Raw genomic sequence first — 10,574 nt, forward strand, 5'->3', positions numbered from 1 at the left:
GTATTTGGGCCTGAGGCCGCAGTTTATGCTTTATGCATTTTGGACCTGAGGTCGCAGTTATGTATACGTATACTTGGGCCCGAGGCCGCAGTTGTGCACATATATATATATATATATATATATATATATATATATATATATATATATATATATATATATATATATATATATATATATATATTGGGCCGGAGGCTGCAGTTTATTTATTCAGATAAACAGGTTTTTCATCATTCAGAAGAGGAAGTATTCATATCCTTACTTCCTTTGTTCAGTTCAATCATTAGTTATCAGTTATTAGTTCAGTTATCAGTTATCAGTTCAGTTATTAGTTATCAGTTATCATTTCAGTTTCAGTTTCAATAGTTATCATTTCAGTTATCAATTATCAATTCTCAATTATCAGCTTAGTTTCAGTTTCAGCATTTACAATTCTTTCTTTAAGTTGCTTTACATACCAGTGCAATTCAAATGTACTGACGTCCCTTTTGCCCGGGGCCTGCATCTCACGATGCAGGTAATGATTAATAGGTTGATGATTCAGAGCGCTAGGATTCTCGTACCAGCTATTTGGTGATCCCCAGTTCTTTCGGGGCATTATCATTACTACAGTCTTCAGTATTTTCAGACAGTTAGTGTTTTCAGTACAAATTAGTGGCTTCATAGACTAGAGTAACAGTTAGACAGTGTCACAAGCTTTTCATGTTAAGCAATGTTGGCTACAAAGATGTTTCAGAATTGTATTAGTATTTCCGCACTTTGATTTATGTCATCCAGACTTTCAGTATATCAGCATGTGTTAGTTTATCTTCTGCATTCAGTATGTTATGATACCACATGTTGATTCAGCCAACCAGTTGGTTCGTTCGATCACATGTAGTCGGGAACCGAGTGCCGTGTTACGTCCAGACCCAGGTTCGGGGCGTGACAAAGCTTGGTATCAGAGCACTAGGTTCAAGAGTCCTAGGGAGTCTATGAAGCCGTGTCTAGTGGAGTTTCCTTTATATGTGTGTGCCGGCCACTCATATAAACGATTAACTACCAAGACATCCAGGATTGTCTCACTTCTTTCTACTCTAGATCGTGCCATGAAGCTTATAGCAAAAGGTAACCTTCTCTTCCTAGCGAATTCCAAACGTATTGGATGCCCAAGCGACGCGCAGGAGAAACGTAAGGTCCTATAGAGGATAATTGCCCATTCGGGTATAATCATGGAGTACAGGTTGGTAAAAATATGAGACTTTAGAGGATGTTAAAAGTGGGATGCAATGGATAGTAGTACAGATTAGAGCATAACCTTATCAGAAAGTACAAAAGCAGTTATCATGTCTTATGGTTATCAGTTTTACTCAACTACCAGTTATACAGTCTTTCAGTTAGCATGTTTATGGTTATTCAGTATGCCAATTATTAGTTATTCAGTTACCAGATCTCCAATTTTCAGTGTATCAAAATTCTTACGACTGGTGAGTATACAGTGATGCCTATGGGTGCTAAAAGAAAATATAAGTAACAGTGATTATAGCGAAAACTTCGCAAATTTTAGGTCCGGATTAAGACCCAAGAATCACCGGATAGTGCAGTAAGTGATTTATTAAATGATGGTATACTCTAAAGGATAAGTTTGTGTATGGTAGTGTAATCATATGTGTTTTACCTCAGGGAACAATTTCTTTTAATTTTTGGAAATGGAGCCACAAGTTGGATGATGATAATTCAGATGTCAGACCTTAACATTGGTCACTATAGTTTGGACAGAGAGGAGCCTAAGGGTAAAATACCTAGGAGTAAAAAACGATTGTTACTATTAGAGATGTATTTTTCGTACAACTCATGCAAATGACTAGAAGATATGATGTATGAAATGAGAACCAAGAGCAACCAATAGTGAATTTCAGGGAACGATTTTAAGTTGTTCATATTTATTCAAATCAGAACTTGAAGTACCACGTTAGTAAGTTACTATAAGAAGCAGCTATTGATGTAAGATAAAAGATATGGCAGTTCCCCCTTAGGTTATGTGACTAAATGATTACCCGAGATGTTTATAGTATGATATGATTTAGTATTTTATAGAAAGTTTGGGGTTAGATATCCCAATTTCATTTAAGGCAGATGAATTCCCTAAGTGTGATCCATGCACATAGTTAGAAGAAAAAAAGGGATAGTATGCGACCGTAGAACATGGTCGGATGGTGAGGGAAGTTAGAATAACCTTATGCTTCACTTTAGTTATTCAAAGCAGAGCAAGAAAACATGATGGTAGCAGGTGGTTAGTAAAAGAATAGTAAGTAAGTTTTGAGTTGATACAGTGAATTAGCACTTTCAGCAGAGCTAGTAGAGGTACAATTTGATTCACATAGCCAGGTTAACTCTAGTGAGCGGATAACAGTTTGAAATACCGAACGTGTGTTAGAACCCAAAGAGTTTATGTTAAACCCGAAGTACAACGATAGTGGGAAAGATAATCAGCTAGCAATAAGAGAGCAAACTATAGAAGAATAGCCTTAGGAATTATCGAAATGTGGTTTCTCCAAGATTGACAATGAGAGCAGAGTTAAATTATTAAGATTGTGTATGATAGTTGTGAATACATTAGCTTTTCGTTAAGTGAATAATTTAGTTTTTCCTAGTAAGAAAGATTTCTCAGAAGTAAGTTGGAAGATGAGTCGTCATTGACGTAGAGTGCAAAGAATTGCAGAGAATAAGGAAAGTTATTTGGATCCCAGTAAAAAGAGAAGGATCCACAAGTATAAGACCTTTGGTCTAAGGGGTGATGTGAAAATCTTAAGTAAGTCCAGTTGGAGATCTGAAACTCGAATAGCATGGGATATGAAAAAGAAAATCAGTTCGATAATGAGGGAAAATTGTGTAATTACCACACGGATTATGTCTAACATGTGTAAGAAAAACAAAGTGAGTAGAATGATCACCGAGTTTAGTTATTGATGATAAAGTGATCATAGAAAGCTATAAAATCATGCCCAGTTATGTATCACGAGGGTAGTGCCATTGCACGAGACTCTAGTCTTCGGAGTACTGGTTAAAGACTTAGCTCACAACAATTCTATAAGTGTTTTCAGGAAGTTCTTAAGAAGATAAAGTGTGGGAAGTATAACTCATGATTGAGGTAGATAAGAGAACTCTGGTGAAAGAAGTTCACCAGCCAAGATAGGAGTTCCACTTCGGACTTCGAAGATGACGGAGTTGTTGTCTAGAACAGAACTTGTCCCCGCTTAGTAGCCATAGAGAAGGAGAAACAATTTGATGATCCCTACGTGTTGCAGTTGAAAGAGGAGATTCACAAGTATAAGACGATGGCTTTTGAATAAGGGGGAGATGATGGTGCTTTGAGGTACTAGGACAGATTGTGTGTCCCAGACATAGATGGTCTTAAAGAGGGAAGATCATGTTAGAAGCCCATAACTCTAGGTATTCTTCCCATCCAGGTTCCCAAATATGCATCATGACCAAGGAGATTTATTCGTTGAACGACATGAAAAAGAACGTCGTAGACTTTATGGCCAGGCAGAGCATTTTATTTAAACAGTTGAGGACATGTCCTTGACGCCTACTGGGACGTGGTGGCCGACTTGGGAAGTCATTTTTAAGCCATATTTCGTCCCCCACAGCCCAAAACATAAAAACTTGCTCTAAAAAGGAAAACTCTCAAAAACCTAACTCCTTAAGGGTCCTTCCACCACCCAAGGTAAGTTCTAATGGTGATTCTAAGTTAATTACAATCTCCCAACATCTTATTAACATGGGTAAACCCTCCATATCATTAGATATTCGATTGGGACACCATTGTTGAGAGAAGAAACCCTAGAACTCGAATTCAAGAAGATTGAACGTCAAAGGTAATATCTTCACCCTCTAATTGATTCTATCATTGAATGAATGATTATACACTCTAGTTCATGAGATATGAGTTGATGGGTTTGATAGAAAAGCATGAACGGTGATAGGTTTGGGTTGTTGATTGGTTACTATAGGTTATGGGTGTTGATTACCTTATGGGTGATAAAGAATAATGTTGATTATAACCATTTGAGACTTTAGAATTTATCTAGGAGCAAGAGAATGGGTTATTGGGTGTAGAGACACCAGTAATAAGGGCTATGAAGCTTTATGCCACCGAGTGTTTGATAAAATGCCTAAGTGATCAAAACATGACTATTGTTGCTAATTTGGAATCCCTTTGACTTGTATTGATATAGATTAAAGGTGAAAGGGTTAGCGAATGTTGTATTATGCTCAAGAGCGGGAAGCTAAGGTATGTGAGGCTAACTCTATATGTTTGGGAATTTTAATGATTCTCCCTACACTACGTTTCTTTTACGACGTTACCAATTGCCTCAGAAATATAGTTAAGCCTAGTTTCTTGAACATTTGTAGAACTTCTATTCTCTATCTTCATAACTTGTTCACCACTTTCATTCTGAATGTTGTGAGCTCAGTGCGTATTCAATATAGACTTGGGTTTGATGCCCCCGAGTCTTTGTATAGATTACTCAGTATGCCATAAACAGTTGAAGTTTCAGTGTTCATAATCAGTTCAAGAATACATGTCTCAGTCTAGTCCCATTCAGTATTCCAGTATTATGTAACTCAGTGTGATCCAGTATTCCAGTATTATATAACTCAGTGTGATCCAGTATTACAGTATTATGTAACTCAGTGTGATCCAGTATTCCAGTATCATGTGACTCAGTGTGATTCAGTATTTCATTATCATGTATTGCAGCTTGATTCTCAGTTCCTGAATGTTGAACACCTGTATTTGGGCCTGAGGCCGCAGTTCACGCTATATGCATCTTTGGGACTGAGGCTGCAGTTTATGCTTTACGCATTTTGGACCTGAGGTCGTATTTATGTATACGTATACTTGGGCCCGAGGCCGTATTAGGCCTGAGGCCGCAGCTTATTTATTCAGATAAACAGGTTGTTCATCATTTAGAAGAGGGAGTATTCATATCCTTACTTCCTTTGTTCAGTTCAATTATTAGTTATCAGTTCAGTTATCAGTTATCAGTTCAGTTATCAGTTATCAGTTCTGTTATCAGTTATCAGTTATCAGTTATCAGTTATCAGTTCAGTTATCAGTTATCAGTTATCATTTCAGTTTCAGTTTCAATAGTTATCATTTCATTTATCAATTATCAATTCTTAGTTATCAGCTAAGTTTCAGTTTGAGCATTTACAATTCTTTCTTTCAGTTGCTTTACATACCAGTACAATTCAAATGTAATGACGTCCCTTTTGCCTGGGGCCTGCATCTCACGATGCAGGTAATGATTTACAGGTTGATGATTCAGAGCGCTAGGATTCTCGTACCAGCTATTTGGTGATCCCCGGTTCTTTCGGGGCATTATCACTACTACAGTCTTCAGTATTTTCAGACAGTCAGTGTTTTCAGTACAAATTAGAGGCTTCATAGACTAAAGTAGCAGTTAGACAGAGTCTCAGGCTTTTCATGTTAAGCAATGTTGGCTACATTTATGTTCTAGACTTGTTTTAGTATTTCCGCACTTTGATTTATATCATCCAGACTTTCAGTATATCAGCATGTGTTAGTTTATTTTCCGCATTCAGTATATTATGTTATCACATGTCGATTCAGCCAGCCAGTTGGTTCGCTCGGTCACATGTAGTCAGGCACCAAGTGCCATGTTACGTCCAAGCCCAGGTTCGGGGCGTGACACCACTCCTTGTCCTTCGAATCATACCCGGTTCGTACGAATCTTTATTCAAAAAATTTGGCCAAAACTTTGACCGTTCCAAATCGCTTCAAACTCACACCCTATGACCCTTATCCCTATCTAAGCCCCAAACCACCCTTAGCCCCCCTCGAATCAACCCCAGCTTGTTAAAATTCCAGATCCTAGATTTCGAAAAAACCGTAGGTTTTCTCCTCCTCTTTGCTTGGTCAGTGAGTGGTTGGATGAACCCCAAAACCACCATTAGTCGATTGTCCCCTGTTAAGGGCAGTTGATTAATGACGGTTGAGGGTTCACTTTCTTTCTTCGAAGAGTTCGTCCTAGTTCTTGAAAGATTTCTGAAGCAGACAAGGTTATTCCTCCTCTTCTATTTTATTCGTTTCCCTCTGAGTTTCCCTTCTTCTTTCATTCTTCATGGTTTTGTTTTGCTTTATTTGCATGGCTAGATTTCCTGATTTTAATTTTATCAATTATGCTTCTGTGCTTGTTCATTAATAATAATTATTTAGTTTAGGGCTAATGTTCGAGTTTGCCATCAGGATTTCAGTTTCCTTTCCAATTTGTTTGTTTTTTAGTGTTTAATGAAGTGAAAATCAGCACTTAGCCTCTTTCGATTCTCTATTTTAGCTGGTTGATTTAATTGTTTCTAAGGGTGAAATAGGTTATTCACTGTTTGTTAATTGTTAAACGTAAGTTTCAATGGGTGAATCTTTGAATTGTTTCTGAATTCAAAACCTTTTGATGCCTTTTGATTCAATTTGCCTTTGGTTTCTATTAGAGAATTATTAGTCTAATTTATGATTCTTCAGGACTTTTAAGGCTTAAATGAACAAACAGAAACTTTAGGGACCCATTTGAATTAGAAAAGTTTGGGTTGAGGCTGAAATAAGTAGTAACTTAAAGAAGTAAAAAGGGGTTTTTACTTAAGCTAAAATTCAGAAATATCGTAGAAAAGGGTACAGCTGTCCCAGCTGTTAAAAATGTGCTGAAATGCAGGACAGCTGTACCAAGGGCTGTTAAATAGGACTGTACTATTATTCCTTAGGATAAGGAATATCTTAAAAGGTACCCTCCCCATAGCCAGCCTATATATAGGCTCTATCTTTTCTGGAAAAAAATGGAGATCATATGCACACATGTACAGCCTGATTGTTCTGCACAAAAAAAATCTCTGAAAGCACATCATATTCTTCAGAAATTTTAAAACTCAAAAACTCCTCATTTGGTTCCTGATTCTTACAAGTTGGGAGTGGTTTGAAATAGGGAAATTTTTGGGTTCAATTGGTCATTTCCTAGGTTCAAGTGCTGGATTTTGAGTCTGAAACTTGGTTTCTTTGGTCTGCTATGGCCCTGACCTGTTGCAGTTCCTCCTTGTCAAAGTTTCAGCTAGTTTCTGCACTGTTAGTTGTTGTTTTATTGTTGTTGTGCAAGGTACTGAACTTTATTCTTCTCGTGTAATGTTTGTTGTTTAAGAAATGTGAAATCAGTTGCATAAATGATGTTTGTGCAAATGAGTGTCTTTTTCATGATAGTAGTTAGCCTATAATGATATGGATATAATTGAATCTTGAACATGTGAGTTTAGATTCTGAGCATGAGTAGATTGCTCTATGTTTGAATGTTTTATGAGCTTCAATCTTGCAAAGTTAGTCATTAGGGTTGGATTTGAGGTTTTGAAGTCAGTCCCTTACCTTTGTTTGAGCATATAAATTCCGCTTTACTTAAATCCTTTTGTTTTGTCCTCTGTTTGTTTTGTTATAAGTTGATACCTGCGGATTTGGCCATTTATTGGCCAAATCAGCAGGTTTTGAAAGTTGGAAATTGGAGTTTAATACAACAGAGAACCAAGCTCTAATGGACAAACCATGTCCAAAAGAGGAGGGATTCTTCAGGATATCATTCGTGCAAATTTGTAATAGATTAATTATTTGCAAAGTATTTATGTATTAATAGGTTGCCATGTATTGATTTGAAGATTTTTTTTAGGGACTGTAATAATTTAAGGCGTTAGTTCCATTTTTACTGATTTTTGGACAAAAGCATGAAGAGTGCCCCAGGCACTATTGTATTTCTGTTCATAAAAACATTACAGCTCAATGGGCTAAAGTGGGAGCCCCAATTCGTGAAGGGTGAAAATGGGTTCAAACACGAGGCCCAATCAAACTTGGCCTGCGAAACAAGTCTGAACCTGGGCCATTGGGCCTGGGTCCTGAACCCAAGTTCAGACGTTTGTTTTTTTTTCTATAAATCATGGCTCAAGTATGTGCTTCTCTTGTGTTGCAAATCATGTATTCAATTTTCAACTAGAATGGCAATTTCATTTCCAAATCTATGATTTTATTTGGATTAGGCGGAAAACTGATATTCAACCCTTGTTAGTTTTAAAGGTAGATAGGCCCAAATTAGCAAAGATAGCCATTGGGCCCGCCTAATTTTGATCCCAATGTGGGCTGGCCATTTCAATTGTGGCAATAATGCACAGAATCTTTTGATTCATTGGGCCAAATCGCGTGCCCAGCTGCAACATCAAATCTGATTTGTTTAAAAGCTATTGCTGGCCCATTCCGTTTGTCCCAAAATAATTTAAAATATTTTCATAATCATGTAGCCTTTGTTAAGCTTAAGTAATTTCAAACAGGAGTATCCTAGATGGCCTTAATTAATAAGTTTTCTTCCAAAACCATTTGGGGTGTGCCATGTTTAAAACCCATAACATATGGCCCTCATGAACTTATTAAAATTTGTAAAATTGAGGTGTACCATGTTAAATAAAACCGCTAGGTCCATGGACCTCATATAATTAATAATAACTCTTTTAAAATCGGGGTGTGCCATCAATTGAATTTTCCATGGCCCTCGAAAACTTTGTTATTAATTTGAACAATCGTAGTTTGCTTTAGGCCCGATTTAGATTAATATTGCGATTATGTATACGTTCGCGTAACATAGTTGCAAATTTAACCCTAAAAAAGACTCGAGGGATGCGTTCGCGCAACTTTAACTAAACTTTCTTAATAAATCAACAAAAGTGTTATTAATCGTGGACACATTTGTGTGACATGATTTTGACGCGCCAAAAGAAAAGAGTATATGTACGCGTAACTCAATTCTTTAATTAGGAATAATTCAAGTGATTTAAAAGCGGTTAAAAGATAAATGCACATAGGTCCTAAAAATGAGTAGTTATACAATTTAAGCCAAGTAATAATCACTAAGCGACCGTGCTAGAACCACGGAATCCGGGAATGCCTAACACCTTCTCCCGGGTTAACAGAATTCCTTATCTAGAATTTCTGGTTCGCAGGCTCTTTTAAAATAAAACTTTCTCGATTTGGGATTTTAAATAAACCAGTGACTTGGGACACGGTAACTTATTCCAAGTGGCGACTCTGATTAATAAATAATCCCATTTCGAATAATGTCACTTTAATTGGAAAAACTCCCTTATACTCCCTCTCGGAGTGTGTAGTAAAAGGAGGTGTGACAGTACTTGAGTTGTATTATTCTAGTTAGAGTTAACTTGAAGTAGTCGCAACAACCCATGATAAGTCGCTACAATGGTTATAGTTTGATCCTTAGGTTTGCAAGAGGTTTGTAAATTTTGTTTTAACTCATAGTTGTAGTGAAGTCTTTGAGGAAAATCCTACTAGGTATAGTAGGTCGTGGTTTTGTCACCTTTCTAAGCCGGTTTTGGCTTAAAAATCCTTGTGTTCTTTACTTTCTGCAATACGTGTTCCGTAACTGTAGTATAAGGAACAAATTGAAGAACCAAGTCCTTCGATAATCCAGTGCACGCAAAAATTAGATATCATACAAAACATCCCCTCTTGTATGGTATTGAAGTATAAAACATCAGTTCAAACTTGGGACAATGTAGAGCGACCACTTGAATGTTGAGATAATTTTAATTTATTTTATTTAGTTTTTTTTCCTAACAAGCATGTTGAAATTATCTCAGATTAATGACTAGTTGTTTAAGATAGTAAAACAATATTCATTAGGGGTATACGGAAAAAAATTGTGCAACGATTAATTAGTCAGAAATAGAGAGTATCACTCAAACTTGAAGTTTCCTTTTTTAAAAGTTAAGAAAAAAGAAACCAATGTTTCTTCTAATTATTGTAAATCACAAATTGGTGGACATAAAATCCAATTAATAACATCATAAATCCATCACAACCAATGTTTCTTCTAATTTTTTTTATCACCTTCAATTATTTATACTACTAACTCTAAGAAACAACCTCTAACTCATAACAAGACAATAACCATCGAATCATATATCAGATTTTACAATTAAGATAATCATATATCATGATTAATACCGATTAAACTCCAAAGTTGCAATAGCCACATAAACGTATACGAGTAGTGTGATGGTCCAAAAGGTCATCTTCTGCTTCAGAATCCGATTTTATATTCCGAGGCCTTAAAAACCTCATTTTATCTCTCCTCAATTTGTGTGTGCAGCCCGGGCGCGTATCCGAATAGCCCTTATGTGAAAAATTTAAGAAATGATGATTTTTGGATTAAAAAGATAATTTTTGTTGACTTCAGTCACCGTTTTGGATAAGCGGACCCGGAACCGTGTTCCGACGGTCCCGGAGGATCCGTAGTAAAATATGGGACCTGGGCGTATGCTCAAAATCGAATTCGAGGTCCCTAGCCCGAGAAATAAATTTTTGAAGAAAATTGACAAGACAGAAAATGTAATAATTTAAAAGATTCGATCTTGTTGGTATCGGGCCTGTATTTTGGTTCCGCAGCCCGGTACAGGTCCGTTATGGTATTTAAACCTTATCTGTAAAATTTGGTGAAAAACGGAAGTGATTTGACGTGATTCGGACCTTTGATTGA

Source organism: Nicotiana attenuata, unplaced genomic scaffold (assembly GCF_001879085.1).
Source record: "Nicotiana attenuata strain UT unplaced genomic scaffold, NIATTr2, whole genome shotgun sequence".
Classification (NCBI taxonomy): Eukaryota; Viridiplantae; Streptophyta; class Magnoliopsida; order Solanales; family Solanaceae; genus Nicotiana; species Nicotiana attenuata.